General features: G+C 42.7%; 3 pseudogenes; all 3 read left to right on the top strand.

The window, feature by feature from the left end:
- Window positions 1-4,619: 4,619 nt before the first annotated feature.
- LOC118639982 lies at window positions 4,620-6,254 on the top strand (annotated as a pseudogene).
- A 1,721-nt stretch (window positions 6,255-7,975) lies between these two features.
- Window positions 7,976-9,145, top strand: LOC118626813 (annotated as a pseudogene).
- Window positions 9,146-19,745: 10,600 nt separating this feature from the next.
- Window positions 19,746-20,431, top strand: LOC118641242 (annotated as a pseudogene).
- Window positions 20,432-21,706: the final 1,275 nt, after the last annotated feature.

Below are 21,706 nucleotides of genomic sequence, written 5' to 3'. Positions count from 1 at the left end.
TGTTCTGTTCTTTCATTTGGGACCTGTTTCTTTGTCTCCTCATTTTGGCTGCCTCCCTGTGTTTGTTTCTGTGTATTACTTAACGAGAGGCATGGGGCTATCTGAGACCAGATGCTGCTTGTGTGAAAGAATTTAGGAAAACCTGAAGCAGGATCCAAGACAGACCAATCCTATGGTTAAGCAACTGGCAACAGCTTGGGTGGGCCTAAAGCTGGGTGGGGCGGGGCCTCAGCGAGTCACCAGGGCAGGGCTACCAGTGTGAGCCAGGTTGCTGGAGTCCCAGATATGGTGACTGTCTGCCGCCCCAGGGAAGGGCTCACCACAGGAACAAAGGCCTCTGACAGCATGCCTGTCCCGGAGAAAGCCCCCTCTCCAGCCCTCGCTCCAGTGCCAAACAGCTCAGTTCTTCCCTGTACAGTATGTCTCTGGTGCCCCTCGAGCTGCCTCCCTCCAAGCTTAGAGGGAGAGAGTCCGATATGTCTGTGCGCGGACCCTTTAAGGAGCTGCCTGGGGCTCCAGCCATCTCAGCCTCCCTGAGCCTCATTTCCCGCTGGTTTTTCCAGCCAGAAGTTATGGGGACTTCTCTTCCTGGCACTGGAACCCTGAGCGGGGCACCTGGTGTGGGACAGGGACCCCTCAGTCCTCAGGAAGGACCTTCCCAGCCAAGGTGTCCTCCTGATTTTTATCCACCACACATGGGTGTGGGACCAGCCTGTCAGTTTCCGCTCCTCCTACCAGTCTCGATGTGGCTGCTGCTTTAATTCCATAGTTGTAGGACTTCCATTCAGCTTGATTTCCAGTGGTTTTGAATGATGGTTGTTCTGTAGTTTAGTTGTAACTTTGATGTGGTTGTGGGAGGACGCGATACCACGTTTACCTACGCTGCCACCTTGACCGGAAGTCAATTTGTGGTTATTAATACATGTTTTACCAACTTATTTATAATCTCTGAAGGCAAGGGGGAGTTTTTGTTATGAGAAAAAAACAAAAGTTTCTTGGGTTGTTTGTTTGTTTGTTTGTTTAGAGAGAAGTCTAAGCTTAAGATTGCCCTAAAACTCTGTTTTTCTGATTTCTCCCCTTCCTCCCATCTGCTAATGTTTGGCAGTTGGGAGAATCCAAAGTAAGTGACAAGTTTAACGCATGAATCCACCTTATTATTTAATAATTACCTAATTAATATTACTGAATTCTTTATTACATCATTATTAATTTACGTAAGCTCTACCTTTCCGATATTAGGACAGAGTGGACACTTTGGTTCATGCTGAGTTAAGATTTATTAAAAAGGTATAACAAATAGAGGTATAAGATTGTTACTTGGGGGGAAAAAAAAAAAAAAAAACAAGGAAATTCAGCCAGCAACTGGAAAACTGAGATAAATTAAAGAAGACAACAGACTGAAAGTCCATATGAAGACACAGAACAATCTTAATAGGACTGAAGTGGGAAGAGTTAAAAAAGCAAGCTAGAAAGAAAGACAAGGTCATTGGGTGAAACAACCGGGTTAGTTATTTGGAAAAACAAAGTGTAAGGTGTTAACCACCCTTTCATAAGGAAGTAGAATAAAAGCCATAAATAGTAAGGTTGAGTCAGAGGATGAGGGAAGTGTTTCCATTACCATCCCATCACATCTGCATGCAGTAGAACTAGTATCTGGCTTTGGAAGGAGACCTGGGGTTCAAAATCCCAGTACCTCTTATAAGGGAGATTTATAATAGACTCAGCTTCTTCCCCTGGCCAGATTGGCTTAGCGGTTAGAGTGAACCCTCAGACCAGAGTTGTGGATTCAATTCCAGTCAAGGGCATGTACCTTGGTTGCAGTTTTGTTCCTGACCCTGGTTGGGGTCGTGCCAACCAATCAATGTGTCTCTCTCATATCAATGTTTCTCTCTCTTTCTCTCCCACCCTCCCTCCCACTCTATCTAAAGATAAATGGAACATATCCTCAGGTGAGGATTGAAAAAAAAAATAGACTTAGCTTCTATATATCACCTATAAAAGTTGATAACTACCTAGGACTGATTAGTTGGACCAGTACTCCAATTCTTTCTTAGTTAAATCAGTGGAAGTAGAAACTGGCTGCTCTAATACCTCAGAGTAAGATTTCTACATCAATTCTACTTTATCAAGTGACAGGTGCTGAATGCTTCATTGAATCAGATAGGTATTCTGTTAAGTGAATCTAGATTTTACTATTAAATAAGAGAATTAGCCCAGCTGGTGTGGCTCAGTGGCTGAGCATCGACCCATGCACCAAGAGGTCGCTGGTTTGATTCCCGCTCAGGGCAGATACCCTGATTGTGGACCCAATCCCCAGTGGAGGATATGCAGGGGGCGGCCAATCAATGTTCTCTCTCATCAATGTTTCCATCTCTCTCTCCCTCTCCTTTCCTGTCTCTCTAAAATCAATAAAGAAAAAAAATTTTTTTAAGAAAAACTATTTAAGAATAAATAAATAGAAAAATTAAGAACATGCATGCATTCATCGTGTATGAAAGGCAGCAGTCCTTAACTGGTTTTTATTAAAACATTCCAGAGATCTATTACATGGAGTTAAGCCACAAAAATAGGAAACAAGAGCAAGATATGGGTGCCCCAAGAGCATGCCCACACCTTTCCCTCCCCCCTCTTTTTGTACCACAAGCATGCATCTCCTAAACTCTGAGGGACCCCACAAGGCTGGCAAGCAGGGGAGCAATGGGCAGCGGCAGCTCATCCTGGGCTAACTCCCCAAACTTGTCCCCCTTTTCTCTGACTTTACAGTGAGCTGACAGCAGCCCACCTTGGCTTACTTCTTTCCCATAATGTTTCTAGAGAGCCAAAGCAGCCCCACCTAGTCTCTCTTCTGTTGCTTTTTCTATAAGCCCTTCCTTGTTTTGCTATCCTCAGCTTTAATAAACATACTCGTTAAAAAAAAAAGACCAAGATATATTCCAAGTTATTATGACATTTATTCCACCTTTTTATTTCTATTTGGTCATTCAGTCTGATGCAGACATTTACATGAGTAAGCTTATGACACTTAAACCACTCATCTTGCCACACCAAAAGCTTCCGTTCATACATTGGTAGGCGCTCCATGCTACCCACTGTTGACATTTGAGTTAGTGTACTAGAGCCATATAAACACAAAGGACTTTGTGATTCAGGAAGTGACTGCTGCTCTAAGACATTCAGTTTCCTGCTGAGCAAGGTAGGAATGATATCTACCTCATTAAGGTAGGAATGACATCTACCTCACTATGTGTGGTTTAGGTTTATTTTAGAGATTCGGTTTGATACCTAATCCTTAACTACAATATTAAGCATTATGTAAAACATTTGTTCTATACTTTTGTTATAGAAAGTCACTGCAGCCCTGGCCGGTTTGGCTCAGCGGTTAGAGCATCAGCCTGTGGTCCAGAGAGACCCGGGTTCAGTTCCTGCTAAGGGCATGTACTTCGGTTGCAGTTTGTCCCCGGCTCTGGTTGCTCGTGCGGGTGGCAGCCACTCGATGTGTCCCTTTCATGTCGATGTTTCTCTCTCTCTCCCTCCCTCCCACTCTATCTGAACAAAAAGTGGAAAAATGTCCTCGAGTGAGGATTAAAAAAAAAGAAAAAAAAAAAGAAAGTCACTGCAGTTTAATTGTACACAAAGACACTTAGGAAAGTATTCATTTTAGGTTAAACTGCGATATTCAGAAAGTGACTTAACCTCTTGGCCTCAGGATTTTTTTCTCTATGAAGTGATGAAACCACCTCATAAGGTAATTACTACTAATGAATAAATCAACCACTACATGTAAAGCATTCAGAGCATTGGTATAAGGGCTTAGCCACTGTTGCTACTACTCCTCATCCATATCCACACATTTTATAGTTAGTCCTGACCCTAATCTAGTGTTCACATAACCATCACCACAGTCCTACATATTTGAGCAATGAACATGTATATAGACTATAAAAGTGCTCATGACATGAGGGAAGGGGAAATCACAATATTCATTATCCACTAGAGATTAGAGCAAAGTGGTAAGAATGGATTAAGGATGGGGAATAGAACACAAACATAAGTGGTCAAGAGAGGTGGGGAATATTGATATAAAGTTAGGCAAGAAAGTAGCTAGTATGAACACAAAAATGGAACTAGGAGAATACTGAAGAGAACCCAAGCATAAGGGATGCCGGTGTTTTCACGAGGATCTCTGGAGCCAGGTCTCCTTGCCCCGCCAGCGCCCCGCGTCCCCAGCCAGCGCCCCAGCGGCGGGGCCGGTGAGCAGGGCGGACGCACAGTGCGCCTGCGCCCCAGGGACGGTGCGTGTCGCTGCAGAGGACTATTTCATTAGCACTGAAGCCCAGAGCTTGTCGTGTGTTAAATCTGGCATCGTAGGGCACAAGAACGTGCACACCACACAGTAGGCGATCAACAAACACTTGGCAAAGGCCTCCAGGAAGGAATGTATAGCTGGCAAGAATGAGTCCACTGCCCGCCCACCCGAGGAAGCACATTTGCTGTGTGCCCGGCTGCACGGCCGCTGGAGGTAGAAGAGCGACACTTACTTCCCCGCATCCGTGGCCGCCTCCGCGCGTCGGTGCGCAGTGCTTTGTGGGAAAGTAGTTCCAGCGCGGTCGTCCGCCGGGGCAAACGGGAACCCACTCACCCGCGCCGGAGCTGCGCACCCGCGGAAGACGGCGAGGTGGCGGGACGGAGAGGGCCTTGCGCCGCCTGCGGGACCCCCGCTGCCCTGATTTCCTCCAGCTTTAGTGCGGGCCTGCGGTAGGCGGCTGGCAGGCCAGGGAGGCGGCCTGGGTGTGGACCCAGAGAGAAGGATTTTTTGAAGAAATCCCAACCAGCGATGGACCCTTTAACTAAAGTGAAGCTGATCAAGGCGCTGACTGAGCGTGAGGCCCAGCTCGAGGTGGCGGAGGAGGGGTCCTGGCACTCCCAGTACAACGACAGCGCCTGGATCTTCCTGGGAGGACTTCCTCATGAACTGACCGAAGGGGACGTCATCTGTGTGTTCTCACAATATGGGGAGATTGTTAACATTCATCTGGTGCGGGACAAGCAGACGGGGAAATCCAGAGGATTCTGTTTCCTCCGCTTTGAGGACCAGAGGAGCACAATTCTGGCCGTTGACAATTTTAACGGGATCAAGATCAAAGGAAGAACGATCCGAGTGGATCACGTGTCTAACTATTGGGCTCCTAAGGACCCAGAAGAGCTCCAGGACAAGGGCTGTGGGGCCCAGACCCCTCATTGAATTCATCTGAGGGCTCTGAAGATCACACACACACACACACACACACACACACACACACACACACCAAAAAGGAAATAAAGAAAAACAGGACTGATGGGAGGTACTGGTAGAGCAGCCAGCATCCTCTTCAACTCCCAGAAACAAGACAGGAAAGGAAAAGCTTGACCCTGGCTCAAAAAAGCACAGCAGCAAAATCTCAGGAGGCAGAGACCAGGGAGTTGGGGAAGCACCACCGCACCTCCCCCGAGGTCAGAACAACCTGAGGACAGGGGAGCAGAGGACCAGGAAAAGGAGCTGAAAAAGAAGCTCAGGAAGATCACAAGTCCTCAAGCAGGAGGGAAGACGAAGAAGAAGAAAACAGGGATGGGGACAGAGGTCAAAACTGAGACACATATTCTGGCTGGCCCGAGGGGCATTCTCAGGGACATAGCCATAGAGGAGGAAGACGTCGAGATAAATCCCACAGGCCTAAAAGAACCCGGCACTCCCCAAACCTTGGACCCCTCGAATCCCAGTGCCTGCCAGCACCACTGAAGCTGCAGCCGGGGAAGCTGCTCAGTAAATTGGAAATGAACTACATATTTTAAATGCAGTTAAATTCAGTTGTGGTTTTACTGTTTCTGTATGTAAAATCGCCGAGGCTGCATTCTTTAATTCCTTGAGTATCAGAGTCATTGAGATAGCTGTAGTTTCAACAGCCAAATGTTCTGGAGTTTTCAGCAAAATCCATTATCCCTGGAAATATGCTTGGTATTTATCAGGGTATGTACCCTAAAATTGGGTTCATAAATATGAGCCTTGAATTTATGACCTTAACTAATGATGAAATGTCCAAGAAAGGGGAAATACCAGGTAATTCTAGAATTCTACTTTTTATTATTCGTTTAGAGCCCTTGCAGTGGCCTTTCCAATTAGTTGGCAGTAGACCCACAGTGTAGAGAAGTGTAACTTAACTAGGTTTAGACAGCTTGATGTGAATGTGATAATGATTCATAACAACAGCTCGCTCCCTATCCACCCCTTTCTGGTTTTAAAAGTTTAAACATCTTTTGGGGGGGTTTTTGTTGTTGTGGGGGGGGGGGTTGTTGTTTTTGGTTGATATATGCCTCTGCACTTTATCCTTGCAATCTGTTTGTTTATTTATTTATTTATTTATATCGAGTTGAAAGTCACATAACATAAAAGTATTTTAGCCCCGGCCTGTTTGGCTCAGCGGTTAGAGCATCGGCCCACGGTCCAGAGAGACCCAGGTTCGGTTCTCGCTAAGGGCATGTACTTCAGTTGCAGTTTGTCCCTGGCCCTGGTTGGTCATGTGGGTGGCAGCCACTCGGTGTGTCCCTTTCACACCGATGTTTCTCTCTCTCCCTCCCACTCTATCTGAACAAAAATGTCCTCAGGTGAGGATTAAAAAATTTTTTTAAAAAGTATTTTAAAGGGAACAATTCAGGCCCTGGCCAGTTTGGCTCAACGGTTAGAGCGTCGGCCTGTGGACCAGAGAGACCCGGGTTCGGTTCCCGCCAAGCACACATACCTCGGTTGCAGTTTGTCCCCGGCCCTGATTAGGTCGTGTGGGTGGCAACCACTCGATGTGTCCCTTTCACGTCAATGTGTGTCTCTCTCCCTCTCTCTCTCTCTCTGTCATGGCAGCCACTCGATTTGTCTCTTTCACGTCAGTGTTTCTCTCTCTCTCGGGTGGCAACCACTCGATTTGTCTCTTTCACGTTGATGTTTCTCTCTCTCTCTCTCTCCCTCCCTCCTCCCTCCCACTCTATCTGAACAAAATATCAAAAAATGTCCTCGGGTGAGGATAAAAAAAAAAAGAACAATTCAGTAGTATATGGAACATTCACAATGTTGTAAAGCCACTATTTCTATCTAGTTTCAAAATGTTTTCATCACCTGCTCTGGTCAGTTTGGCTCAGTGTTTAGAGCGTCCACCTGAGGACCAAAGAGTCATGGGTTTGATTCTGGTCAAGGGCACTTGGTTGTGGTTCATCGCAGCCTAGTCAGGGTCATGCGGGAGGCAACCAGTTGATGTGTCTCTCTCACATTGAGGTCTCTCTCTCTCTCTCTCTCTCTCTCTCTCTCTCTCCCCCTCCCTCCCTCCCTCCCACTCTTTCTGAAGATAAATGGAAAAATATCCTCCATTTATTCCCAGCCCTGCACTTTGTCCCCGGCCCTGATTAGGTCATGTGGGTGGCAACCACTCAATGTGTCCCTTTCACGTCAATGTTTTTATCACCCCTGATGAAACCCTGTACCCAGTAAGCAGTTATTCGCAATTTCCTCCTCCTCCTCCTTGTCCATAGCAACTATCAATGTGCTTTCTATTTCTATGGATTTACCTATTCTGGACATTTCATATAAATAAAATCATACAATTAAAAATAAAAAGCACAATGGCAGTCATTCTGACAAAGTCCAAGTAGATTTGCTTAAGTAGTTTCAGTGTTCTCATTCCTGAGAATTTACCTCTCAAAAGGTTTCCACTCACCTGACAGAAATACTGACACTGTGTATTGCTACAGATTAAGCACCTCCAGTCACAGCTGGGTGTCTGTGTTTCTTAAGCTATGCTGCAGGCTCCTACAGGAGGACAAGGCCTCCCAGAGTGTGTTCAGCACAGGAGTGTTGACAATAGTCATCCTCAGACCAGTCTCATATAAAACAAGCGTCAGAGGAGAGTTGGTTACTATTAGCTAGTCACTTACTCCAGTCACTGGTCTCATGACCATGGCTCTAGTTTGGGGATAGGGCAGTGGGAAACTGCTTGACCTGGGTAACCTCTGGCTACATAGCTCTCACCCTCAGGCTTCTAAAAGATTGGTTCCCCAGAGGGAAAAATACCAGCCATTAGAGTTAAAAAAAAAAAATCAGGTGCCTGAAAGGAAACTATTGCTGCCTTCAGAAAACTCTCAGCATTTTATGAATTATTTTTCAAAGGAATTCCAAAAGGACTTTCTAGAACTTCTCAGGAGACACTTTGGCATGAAGAGAGTTCACAGCAACGTTGTTTACAATGAGTGTGTCAGCCTCCGAGAGCACATCCACGTGAATGCCACTCGGTGGGAGACTCTGACGGATTTTACCCAGTGGCTGGGCACAGAAGGGCCGTGCTAAGTGGACGAGACACCATATGGCTGGTATATTCAGTATAGAGACGGGACCCAGGAACTATCCGCCTGCAATGGGAACTAGAGAAAAAGAGAAAGCAGGACCTTGACGGTGAAGAGAAAACTGCCAAATTTATTGAAGAACCAGTGAGAAGAGGTCTGCAAGGGAAAGGATAGGAGGCACCTGTTTGGCAAGAATTAAGTAGAAAAAATGATGGAGAGAAATGACATTTCATTTGAATAAAGGAGAATGTAGTTCAAAGGCAACACCTCTCAAGTCCAGTTATTTGGGACCCGGTGCATTGGAGGTGATACAGACCGCAGTGGCAGTGAAACGGAAGGAATCTCCCCAGACCTCAGCTCCACCAAGAGAAAAGAAGAGAAAGAAATCCACACTGGATGAAAGCATGCAAATGGAAGAGGGAAAGAAAAGAGCTGCCCGAACAGACTGCTGGCTGCAGCCTCAAATCATCATGAAAATTATAACCAAAAAACTTGAAAAATATCATGACCAAAAGGGCATTGTGAAGGAAATAAGTGACAAATATTTAGCTGTTGTACTGATGATTGACTCTGGAGATGAGCTGAAACTTGACTAGACTCATTTAGAAACAGTGATTCCAGTACCAGGAAGAATTCTCATTTTAAACAGAGGCTACAGAGGACATGAAGGTACCTTAGAATCGTCAGTGAGGAGACCTTTTCAGCTACTATAGTCCTTGAAACTGGCCCTTCAAAATAATGCAGATTTGAAGGAACTCAATATGAGGACATTTCTAAACTTGCTTGACTTTGAAAATTTGTTACCATATTAAAATCCTAAAGCATTAAATTGGTGTTTGCCAGGAATTACAAGACTCTACTGTTTTAGGGTGGGGTTTTTTGTTGTTTTTTGGGGGGTTTTTTGTATAAAACAAATGGACTTATTTAAATATGACAGTATCATTGTTTAGCTAAACTTATAAAAATATCTATTTTCTCTCATGAAGCATCAAAACTATGTAAATTTGTTTTTCTCATTTTTGTTTTCTTTATAATATTCCCTTGATTTTTTTAAATCTTCACTAAAAGAATGTTATTGCAGAGTGTTTTATATGAGACCATTTAGAATCATATTTAAAAAATGAAGCATCCCTGAGGCCAGGCACGGCAGGAGCCTGAAGGTGAAGGGAGAGAGTGTGGCTCCCAGAGAGAATCACAGCCCCAAAGAACCAACTGCCAGGAGGTGTGGCCTTCAATACACAGGTATCCAACCTGCAGTGACCCGGCATGATGGGAGCTGAGGGAATAAAAGATAAAATCACTCTCCTCTCATTCTTCAGTCTCCTCAAACTGCCTCTCACTAGCCAAAACAACCAGAAGGCAGAGGGCAGGGGAGCCAATGATGTAATCAACAACATGGGTCAGTCCTCCCGGGTGCAAAGCAGGGTGGGAAAGGGTTGTGAAGAGATCTGGAAGAGCAAATGGAAAATTTTAGTAGTTTCTCTTAAAGGGAAGAATCATTGACTGTGTTCTAAAGTTTAAGAATAATGATCAGAGAAAACTATACCTTCTCCAGAGCTGGTAGGAGAATTAGTCCTAAGGAGAACTACTTTGATAAACCAGTTGTGATAAAGAAGAGAGCTGTAGGCTGGCACCCAGGTTTCTTACAGAAGAAACACCTTCCTCTGGATAATAAAGGAGGAAAGGGAAAGAGAAGGGGGTTGAATGCATTCTTGGGGTAAGTTTAAGAGGAGAGGAAGACAATGACTGAGGACCAGAAAGAATTGGAGGAAGAAATCAACCTAATGGAAGTTTTTCAAGTAAAATTATGAGTACTCTGTGTGATAAGCTATCTTTTTATGAATTGCAAACCCACAGTAAGAATGATAAAAGAAATCATGATGAACTCAGTGTGAAAGGATTTCTTGTGAAAATTAATAAAGGGATTTAGTTTACATTAAGATTGGTACTGGGCTGCCAAGCACAAGGGTCCAAGAAGAAACACATTTTTTTAGTTAGAGAAGAAACTAAGGTTCAGAGAGGTAATGTGGCTGAATGAAGGGCACATTATAAGAAAATGAGCAGGACTCAAAATCTGGTCAAGTTGCCTCGTTTCTTTATGCCTCCAACATGGAAGAGGACAGGCGGACATGAAAGAAGACTTATGCCCCCTTGAATATCAAAACAGTGGCTACATAATTTTTATAGTTTATAAATACATACTATTATAAGAGCTAGAATTTATGGAGTATATACTAGTAGTGTGCCAACAGGTTTATGTAGGTTATCATTTCTGACTAAAGTAACCCAAAAAAGCTATTACTATCCCATTTTACAAGTGAGGAAATAGATTAGGAAGATGAAATAACTTTCCAAAACTGCACAGTTAGAATTCAGAAATCAAGCTCAGGCAACCTATATTTCTGGCTCATCTCAACAGCTAGCCTGAATACATTTATTTATTTTAAGCATTGACCAAGGGAGCATTTATATCTTTTTAAAATGAAAACCTATAAATTGAGGTGTTTTTTGAAACTGGGTTGCTACCAGCAACAAAATACTGTGGCTCTGTGATCACAAGACTCCCTTGATTTTTAGCCCCAATTCCCACTGTCTTGCATACCACAATACTGCTGCCAATTGTATTTTTCACATTTTCTCTTTAAAATGAGACTTACAGTGGCAGCTTTGGAATCCTACAGTTTCCTCAGAACACCATATGTTAGAAGAGATCTCCTGCAATGATTTTGGCAGCAGCTCATCTCCACACTCGATCCTCTCTGTGGGCTTACTTCAGGTCCAGGAGCTCAGAAAAGGCAGAGGATTCTTTCAAAACAGAGGAAGAGGAAGCACTGTTATTCTCTCATGTTTCTAACAGTAATATCTCTGGACACTTGAGAATTTGGTAGTATTTAAGCCCACTGTTACTTCATTCAATAATAATGATGTTCTGCCCTTATTTAGAACGTTCTTGATGAACACCAAGGTCAAAAATGGTGGTTTTTCCTGGCTGGTGTGTTCAATGGTTAGAGTGTCAGCCTATGCACAGGGGGGTCTTGGGTTTGATTCCTGGTCAAGGGCATGTACCTGGGTTGCAGGTTTGATCCCTGGCCCTGGTTGAAGTGCATGTGGGAAGCAACCAATCAATGTCTCTCTCTCTCATCAATGACTCTCTGTCTCTCAACAACAACAATAAAATGCTGGTTTGACATTTTTTGGATTTCTTCTTAAAATGCTATATCTAAAGATATTAAAGCATTTGCTAACATTGTAATTACATTTTATATCAGCTGTGAGTTTTAAGAAGGTATTTTCATTTTATAGAGAGTAAGAAAATGTCATATAGATAAGTAAGTGACTTATCTAAGTCATATCCAGTGTTCCTGAATCCAGGTGAGATTAATTCATCTCCAAAAATAAACTGTTTTTCCTTCTCCATATGTCCAAAGCCACCATTACGTACAGAATAAATACCAATCCTTTAGTAAGTACCAGTATCTAATAAATAATAAGTATCTAATAACTACCAGTTCTCTTCTTAAGAGGCCAGAACCAACCTTTCATTTACAACTATATAGTCCAGGAGGCAAAATATTTGTTTTGAAGGAAAAAAGAGAAGAATTTGGATTCTAGCTCCATCACTTAATAACTATGAATCGGGAAGTATATTCCTTCACATCCCTGAATCTTAGTTTTCTTAGTAGATGCTGCTAATTGCTGGCCCAATATTTACTCCCCTTTTTCTACCAGAAACCTGACTTGGTAGAAACTCTTGCTTCCCAGACTCCCACGCAGCAAAGGGTGCCCACTACCTATATGACAAAGCTCTGGGCAATGAGTCATAAGCTGAGGATTTCTGTAAAACTTTGCTTCCCTCAATAAGTGCCCACCACCACCATCTCTTCTTCCTACTTGGCCCCACTTTCCTTTCTCTTCAATGCTTAAATACTCATTTCCACCTATATTTCTTGGATGAAATGATTACTTAACTAGGAAATGAATATTCTTCCTTCAACATGAGCCAAAGGTAGAATCCCAAGCACTCCTCAGCCCCTCCTGACACAGGCTGCTGAATTCAAGTCCTTCTTGAAAACCTGCATTTTTTTATTGTGTTTTTCAGAATCTCTAAATTTTTGAGGAACAAGTTACACCATCTTCAGATGATCCAGACCCTGTTTCCTCAGCTCTCTTCTTTGTCTTAGTCCTAGAGATGTTTGGCACTATTTCTCTACAAAGGTATAAACAAAGGAAATGACAGAGTATCTTCCCTTTGTCCTTCAGATCCACTCTTGGATTTTCTCATTGTTATTTTCTACCCAGAAAACAGAATTGATGGACCACATCTCCAAAGCTCTCTCCCCTCTGGCTTGTGAGTAGGCCAATGGGGTGCCCTTCAAGAGATCTCAGAGGGAGCGAGGGGTATGACGCTAGGATATTTATTCCCCTGGCTCCCACACTCAGGTGAGCTATGTCCCCTCAACCAAAGTCACAGATCCTCTCTCAAGTTTTCTGCACAGCTCTCCTCTTTTGGGTCCCAGAAAACATTGTCTCCTTTTATCTCTTTGGGCCTCATTTTGTAACAGCTTTCCTGTTTCTAGCTCTGACTCACTGTGCTTTTTCCTTGAAAATAGTCCTTCATCTTCTAAAATAGTCCTTTTATTAAGTCCTCTTTAAATCATCCTAATTTCATGCCCAGCCAGCGACATCCTGGTGTGTGGGTTAAGCGCTGACCCACACACCAAGATGTCACCGGCTTGATTCCCAGTCAGGGCACATGCCCAGGTTGTGAGCCAAATCCCTAGTGAGGGGCATGCAGGAAGTGGCCAACCAATGTTCTCACTCACTGATGTTTCTATTTCTCTCTCCCTCTCCCTAAAATGAATAAAGAAAAAAATTTTAACTGTCTTAATTGCAGTATGTCATCTGTTTCCCTGATGATGACTGATACACATGAGAAAATCAAAACAGTCCATTTTCAATTCGAAATATTGTTCCTCCGATTTCTTAGGGGTTCAGAGTTTTCACGCTGAGGGGACAGATACCCAGAATTCCCTCTACTACTGCAACCCAGCAATACATTATTCCCCACATAGTCTCCATTTTCACTCCATATATTCTTCAACTATGTTTAAAACTTAACTGTTCTGGTCCTGGCTGGTGTGGCTCAATTGGTTGAGTGTCCTCAAGTGCACCAAAACGTCGCCAGTTAAATTCCTGGTTGGGGTGTCTCCAGGAGGCAACCAATTAATGTCTCTCTCTCTCTCTCCCCCCTCCCTTAATCAATAAAAACATATATTTTTTTTAAAGAGTAACTATTCTGTATCTTTTTTCCATGAGTCTGTCTCCCAGTGTGACAATGAACAAATTTGCTCATGGGTGCTAGTACATCAACAAAAGAAGGCGGATACAATGTTTAATAATCTCCCTAGACAGTGCCCATTGGCTTTCATAGTCTATAGAAGCCATTGTTGTCCCACAGACTATAATTAACCAAACCTGAAGATTCACCTAAGAAGTACAGGCTCTGCTTCATTGCAGAAAAACCAATCAAATAGGTTACAGACTTCAGACTTTTAATTTTTTGAATATTGTTGCTAACTGGGACATATAACTTTAGTTTACCCTGGGATTTGAATAAATGCAAAACCTCTTGCTAAGATTGGAAACCACAAGCTCAGGAAGGACACTGAGTGAATACATAATTTCACCCTTTTTCAGATTTAGTCTTTAGCTTTGCAGACCTTGATACTATTTTCTCAGTGTACTCAGTGGATACTGATTTCACAAGGATGGGTGCATTCTAACCAAAGTAATATGAAATTGATATATAAAACCAAATGACATTTTACTAATTCATATTAAGGTCTATTACATGGGAATAGGAAAATTCCCTTAATAGTAATAGGAAAATAAACCAAGTAATAGGAAAATAAATCAATGGATTAAACCATAAGAACACTATGTTTTATTCAACAAGAAGAGAAAGCAGTCTTATCATTGTTCTCAAGGAACTATTTCCTTTAGCATGTTTGCTAATGGCCTTCTGGGAACAAGATGTCTGCTACCCCAGACATCAATGCTGCATTCAAAATCAGAACACAAATAGCTGGTTGGGGAAGGGACAATACTTTCCTCTTCTAAAGCCTTGTATTTTACCCAGTTAGCTTCCCAGAAGCTCCCTTGGCCAGAACCATGTCATGAGGGTCACGTGGTCATTCCAATTGTCAGGGAGGCTGGGAAAACAAGCCTCTAACTCTCCAGCCACATTCTATAGTGAGAGTCAGCATGAAATAAGAGATTCAGAAATGGCTTTGAATAGTGTGGCAGCTTGTTCAGCTTCAAGGAGGGCAGTTGGCTGACAGCTTCTCCCAGCAGGGCCTTCAGGATAAACCACATGTTCAAGCTGAGGCCACATTCTTACCAGGAAGCCCCCAGCCAATACTGTACAAGCTGGGAGAACTAGAGTCTGGCCGTGCCTGCCCAGTGTGGGACTCCTCATCTCTGTTCCAGAGCTTCCTATTCAGTCGGTAGAGACTTGTTCCACAGCACAGCCTGAAGCTCTCCCTGCCCAATTCTGCTTCCTTCCCATTTCTTTTCACAGTTATCAAGTCTACACTGTGGTCTGAAGACTTTTCCTGCCCAACCCTGTTTTCCTCCCCCCTTATCTTACAACATGGATATTACCCACCGCCATCCCACAATAAACCTCTGTACTCCAAACTCCATCTCAGCATCTGCTTCCTAGATGAGCTTAATTTACACCAAAGGGCTATGTCTGCATAATAGTTCTCCATAAGGAAGTCTCCATGGAAATCAAATATTTGTGCTAAAAGGATACAGCATCAGAACAAGCTAGGCTACTCTAACTAATCCATTTTCACTGTGAGGGTGTTCCTAATGTGGGTGCTTGTCTCTCTTAATTCAGGAAAGGACATCCATGCCCTCAGCCTGCACCAGTAAACACTGGCAAAGTTGATCTCAAATTCTCTGACACCTGTTTTTCTTTTTCGATTCAAACCATTCCTGTTCTGTTGGTTTATGCTTTCTTAAGCATGTTGATTCTCACATGGAGTGCTACAGCCCGGCCCTGTTTCCCCCACCTTGGGGCCCAGAAGACAGTCTGTTTTCTTTTTATTTCATTTCTTCGTTTTTTGTTTTTTTTTTTTTTTTATCCTCACCCGAGGACATTTTTCGATATTTTGTTCAGATAGAGTGAGAGGGAGAGAGAGAGAGAGAGAAACATCGACGTGAAAGCGACACATCGAGTGGTTGCCACCCACACGACCCAACCAGGGCCGGGGACAAACTGCAACCAAGGTACGTGCCCTTAGCGGGAACCGAACCTGGGTCTCTCCGGACCGCAGGCCAATGCTCTAACCGCTGAGCCATACCTGCTTTTTTCCATTATGTGTTGACTTTACAATTTCAATTCTCAGTTCTGAGGAAGCCTCACTGCCTCTCCCTTTTACTTCTCATCCGGTCCTGCAGCAGGTCTTCTTTAAAATAGCATCACTTCTAGAGCATAACTTCCTCTAAGGAACCCTCAAGTAGCTTCATTTGTGTATATGTTCACTCAACCTTCATTTACTAAGTAGCTATATGTGACAGGGCTCTAGGAGATACTGGGCATGTGACAATGAACACAACACGAGCACTCTCCCAAGAAGCTCAAGGAAGCTGTTTTTACGTTAAGCAAAGATAGGGGGAAAAAAGTCAGAAGAGGTGAGATGTAAACCAAGACAAGAATGAATCCCTCATCAGAGCTATTTTACAACCTAAATATTTTAAGCTTTCCATCCTCCCTGAGATACAACTTCAGAGATTTTTAGACCAGCATAGCCTCTCTACATGCACTGAATATTAAACATGGAGGTGGCTTAGTTTCTGCTAATCTATGCTGCCTGGCGCTCTCTGGTTCCCCCTCAGATCTCATCTGCTGATGAAACTGCCTGCCTGAGGTGGCTCCTCTCTCATCAGGACTTGAAAAATAATGGAGTTGCCCAAATATGACTATTTATGCATGAGGCACACTTGCAGCACATTCTCAATATGTCTGTATTGAGGTCATTAGCCTTGTCTTGGTTTCTGATTGTGTTCGTGCTGAATGGGCTCATTCCCACCCATTAATGCTCATTATTCTATTTTCCCACCATACATATGCACAGAATTGTTGACCAGCTCTATCCTTTTAAGTAAAAATTAACAAAGCTCAGGACAGAATTGACTACACATAATCCAAAATTTAAGACAGCTTTGATTGGATCATAGATTGGATGTAATCTTAAAAAAAAAGATTACAACTAGAAATAATGACAGTCCCTCTTCAGGGATTTAAGAAACATTTCCCCAGAAGACACGAGTCTTGAGTTGCTTTAACACTTCCTTCTAAGTTTTGGAATGAGAATGGCAAAACTACAACGGACCTCAGAAAGTCATCTAGCTCAACACCCTCATTATACAAAGAGGAAAGTCAGCTCCAGAGCAATAAGGCAACTTGTTTAGGTTGACAGCTTTGACAGATAAAAGACTAAAACTCAAGATTCCTTATCCCCAGTACAAGCTTTTCTGACAGCTGTCCCACACTAAATTTGCCTGGCCTCACTGGCTACCACTGCTAATTCTTCTCCTTTCCATATTTTAATCCCCACCATACCCCCTTTTTTATCATCTGTTGTCCTCTGCAGCTTCCTTTACATCTCTCTTGCTTCTCCTTTCACAGAATGTTTTACATTCTGTAAGTATTGTGTGTTCCCTCTTCCTGAACCCTTTGTTTTTTCTGTCTTTGCTATCAGTAAGAGAAGAAAACCAGTGTGCATGTCTGTCTTTGTATCTTCTACATTTAGTACATTTTTTTAAAGCTGATGTATATGAACATTTTGAACTATCTTTAAAATTACAATTCTATAAATATACTGTAAAGCCTGCTGGAAAAATAAAACTACCAAATTCCCAAGACTTAATAAGAAAGCACTTCTGGAATGTAGAATGGCAGAGTAGCTTTTGAAATGATTGCTTAGGGACCCTCAGGACTTTAAGAAAAGATATAAAGTTTCTAAAGAGGAATTACAGCCTTCTGTAATATAATCAGATCAAAATGTAATGGATGATATTAACTCTCTGGAGTAGCAATAGAAATGAATGACTGCAGAGAGTAAAAAACAAACAACAAAAACAAACCAAGTCCCATCACAGTAACGGGAGGAAGCTGCGTGGGGCAAGCTGATGCTGCACTTCATCAGGTCTGGATGAGACACGAACAGACCCAAACCCACTGTTTGTGCTCAGTCCATTCCAAGCAGAGACTCTCTGATTACGATTAGTTCCCCATCTATTCTGCTCATAGGAAGGGCATATGTTAGCACTTTTGATGGTAGACATTAACATTCTAGATCCCAGAAAGGGAAATCCTCTTGTATAAACTAATTCATTGGTACCCCCAATTCCTTCCAGTAAAAAAACTGTTCTAGCCCTGGCTGGTTTGGCTCAGTGGTAGAGCATCGGCCCTCGGACCAATGAGTCACAGGTTCAATTCCAGCCAAGAGCATGTACCTCGGTTGTGGTTCATCCCTGACCCTGGTCAGGGTCGTGCTGGAGGCAACCAGTCGATGTGTCCCTCTCACATCAATGTTTCTCTTTCTCTCCCTCTCTCTCCCTCCCACTCTGTTTGAAGATAAATAGAACAATATCCTCAGGTGAAGATTAAAATTAATTAATTAATTAATTTTAAAAACTGTTCTAATCTGTGTGTTACACTGTAGCTCTCAGCCTGTAAAACTGAGGTTCTGACATTAAATTCTGGTGACCCCATGAAAGTGTTGTCACCATGAGCTCTGACCTAATGTCCAGCCAGCTCCCCTCTTTAGCATTTCTAGCTTCTGCAAGTTGATAAAATAACAAATATCTATTGAACACAATTGCATGACTTTGACTATAGTAGGTTATTTGCCCTTCAAGAGTGGACAATCTCATTGATTTAAACAAACCAGGAGTAGTGGGTACTAATGAGTTGAGGAAATGTATACTTAGGTCTGCTTCTCTCTGCACCATCTTTTTTTCATGTTCTTCTAATAGCATCGAGAAAGGAAGGGAAAGCAGTCCTAAGAACCTACTGGGACTGACCCTAAAAAAGCAAAAACAGTTCTCTTCACTCTCCAGATAAAGGAGAAGTGCCTCTCGTGGGACCACTTTACTTCTTGCTTGGGCAGCCCTGTCTATTCTGGAACTCAGAGTCCTGGAAACTACATGAAGGAGCTATGTCGCTGAGCCTCAGACCGGGCTTCTGCCCTAAGTCCAGGCAACAGCTGTTCAGCAGCTGCACTATTGTGCCATAAAGCTGCTTAGTGTAAGATGCAAAGGAATAAAGAACTGGCTCTCTGAAGCTATGTGAAAAATAGAAACCCCTATGACAACAGCTGGTAGGTAATGTATATCATGGAGACATTTGTGGCATTAGCATGAATACACAATGAGTGAGCTTTCAATTAGGATTTTAAATGTAGGATAAGACTTATATACTCAATTTTCAATTTAAGATAAATTAATAAGGAAAAAAAAAAAAAGAGGGAAAGGGAAGAGCCCTGGCAGCTAGTACAACACAGGAACAGAGGCAGGTAAAACGTGGCTCCCTGTTCTCCCCAATGCCCCACCCAAAAATGACATGAAAGGCTTCCCTAGAGCAACCAAGATAGATGTCCGCTCCTGGAGCCAGGTCCCAAGTTCGGGCACAGCACCACTTCTGAGAGTTGGCAGCTTGTCTAGCCTTTGAACACTTTTCCTTCATGCACACGTCAACTTTGCTTCTCTTTAATGTGCAAGATGGGACAAGAGCTTGGGCCAGGCAGATATAGCTGCAGGCAGGGCTTTCTCCAAGACTGTGCAGAAAGGCTTTTGCCTGCCCAGGCCAAGGGATGCTGTTGCAGCTGCTTGCCTGCCACATCCTATGAAAAGGAGTCCCAGCATTCTCGTGGCTTAGAAGGTGTGCAAGCTGGGACCTGGAACCAAACGGAAGGCAGACAGCAGGTTACTTTCTGAACCCAGCTTTTGGGGTCTATGCTTCCCCATCCCCTTTAATGACACCTTTCTCTGAGCCCTTTAGGAATCTAATGATCTCATTCACTTTTTCTGAGCTCTTCTCCCCATCAAAATCCTCTGGTGTAGAAATAAGAACTCACTGATATGCATCATGATGGAAGTGCAAATCCATATAACCTTTCAGGAGAACAGGTCAACAAATATAAATTTTAAATGTGTATCCCCTTAGAGTAGACCCAGGAATTTCACTTCTAGAAGTGTACCCTAAAGACATTATTACATGGGTAAGCAGAAGTGTATGTACAAGAATGTTTATTGCTGCTTTGATTAAAAATACTGAGCAGTTGGGATTGAGTTGAAACTCGGGGACCATCAGGATGCCGGCTTACCACTCTTCTCTCATGGACCCGGACACCAAACCCATTGGAAACATGGCCCTGTAAGCCCATCAGAAGTCAGTTCAAAGGACCCGCCCCTAAAGAGACGAAAGATACAAATATTGTGGATGAAGCCATCTATTACTTCAAGGCCAATGTCTTCTTCAAAAATGATGAAATTAAGAATGAAGCTGATAGAACTTTAATATACATAGCTCTCTATATTTCCGAGTGCCTAAAGAAACTCCAAAAGTGCAATTCCAAAAGCCAAGGCGAGAAAGAAATGTATACTCTGGGAATCACTAATTTTCCCATTCCTGAAAAGCCTGGTTTTCCACTTAACGCAATTTATGCCAAACCTGCGAACAAACAGGAAGACGAAGTGATGAGGGCCTATTTACAGCAGCCAAGGCAAGAGACTGAACTGAGACTTTGTGAGAAAGTCTTTGACCCTCAGAATGGTAAACTCAGCAAGTGGTGGACTTGCTTTGTGAAGAGACAGTTCATGAACAAGAGTCTTTCAGGACCAGGGCAATAAGGAGAGCTGGGCAGACACTGTTTTCACAGCCGTTGGCAGCATTTTACAGCAAGATGTACACAGTTCTTTGCCTTTAATTCATAAAGTTTTATACAGAAGAGAGAAGAGAATGTGTCTTTATTTGAAAAGTTCATTATCAAGAATTTGTGAGGGGGAGAATGAATTGTCAAAGGGTGATTTGAAATTTTCTGCAGTATTAAGCTGGTGCTTAATAAGTAATAATAAAGAAATCTCTAACAGTTAAAAAAAAAAAACTAAACAGTTGGAAGCAATGTAAGCATCCATTACAAGAGGATCTTAAATAAATTATCACGTAAGTATACAATGAAACAATCAGCAGCCATTAAAATAATATCGATTGACACCAACATATGCCCCATATATTGTTAAATGAGAAAAGTGGATTACAGAAAAGTAGTATATAGAGTAGGATTGCACTTAATGTAAAAACAAAATAAAATAAAATGTGTTTATACTTGAATAAAAAGGGTAAAATGATAAATATCTTTTTGTTGACAGTAGTATCTCTGAGGGGTAGCATTGTAGGCTTCATTCACCTTCTCTATACTGTTTATATTTTTAGAGAAGAGATATATTAACAGAAAACATTTTTCAAAGCATCCTTTCAAAAAAATACATACAGGCCCTGGCCGGTTTTTCTCAGTGGTTAGAGCATTGGCCTGCGGTCCAGAGAGACCTGGGTTCGGTTCCCGCTAAGGGCACATGCCTCGGTTGCAGTTTGTCCCCAGCCCCAGATGAGGCTGTGTGGGTGGCAACCAGTTGATGTGCCTCTCTCACATCGATGTTTCTCTCTCTTCCTCCATCTCTCCCTCCTGCTCTATCTGAAGATAAAAGCAGGAATGTCCTCGGATGAGGATAAAAAAATGAATAAATAAATAAATAAATAAATAAAAAGAAAATATATGCAATACCTTCACTCAGACAACCACTTGTATTTGTAAAAAGTTTTGCAATTTACAAAATATTTTTATTTTCTTGATTAACTTGTTCAGTCCTCATAGCCCTGCGAGGTAGGACAGGCAGATTTGAGAATTGTCAGAGACCAAAGGAAAGAGCTGAGCTCCTTTCAGATGTGGGGCAGAGATGACTGGGTGTTTCAAAGGGAGGATGAGAGTTAAGGGAGGGGAAGCAAGTGAAGGCTCAGTGAAAAAGTAGAGAGTTGGTGAGTGTCAGTGTGCTAGGCCAGCTGTGTCTACAAACTGGCAATTATGGAAGCCAGAATTCTATCTTCCCACGGAGACTGGTAGACAAGCCTTATCCTTCCTGATGATTATATTTCAAAGGAGTGGCTTTCAGATCCTCCAGAAAGATAGCCCAGAGTTATAAGAAATACATATCTATCTCTAAGGGACATAAAAAGCTTTCAGTATTGTAAGCCCCCTTATTTAAAAAAATATATTTT

The sequence above is a fragment of the Molossus molossus genome, unplaced genomic scaffold, assembly GCF_014108415.1.
Source record: "Molossus molossus isolate mMolMol1 unplaced genomic scaffold, mMolMol1.p scaffold_m16_p_1, whole genome shotgun sequence".
NCBI classification, from domain to species: Eukaryota; Metazoa; Chordata; class Mammalia; order Chiroptera; family Molossidae; genus Molossus; species Molossus molossus.
This window is presented reverse-complemented; position numbering and strand designations above follow the sequence as displayed.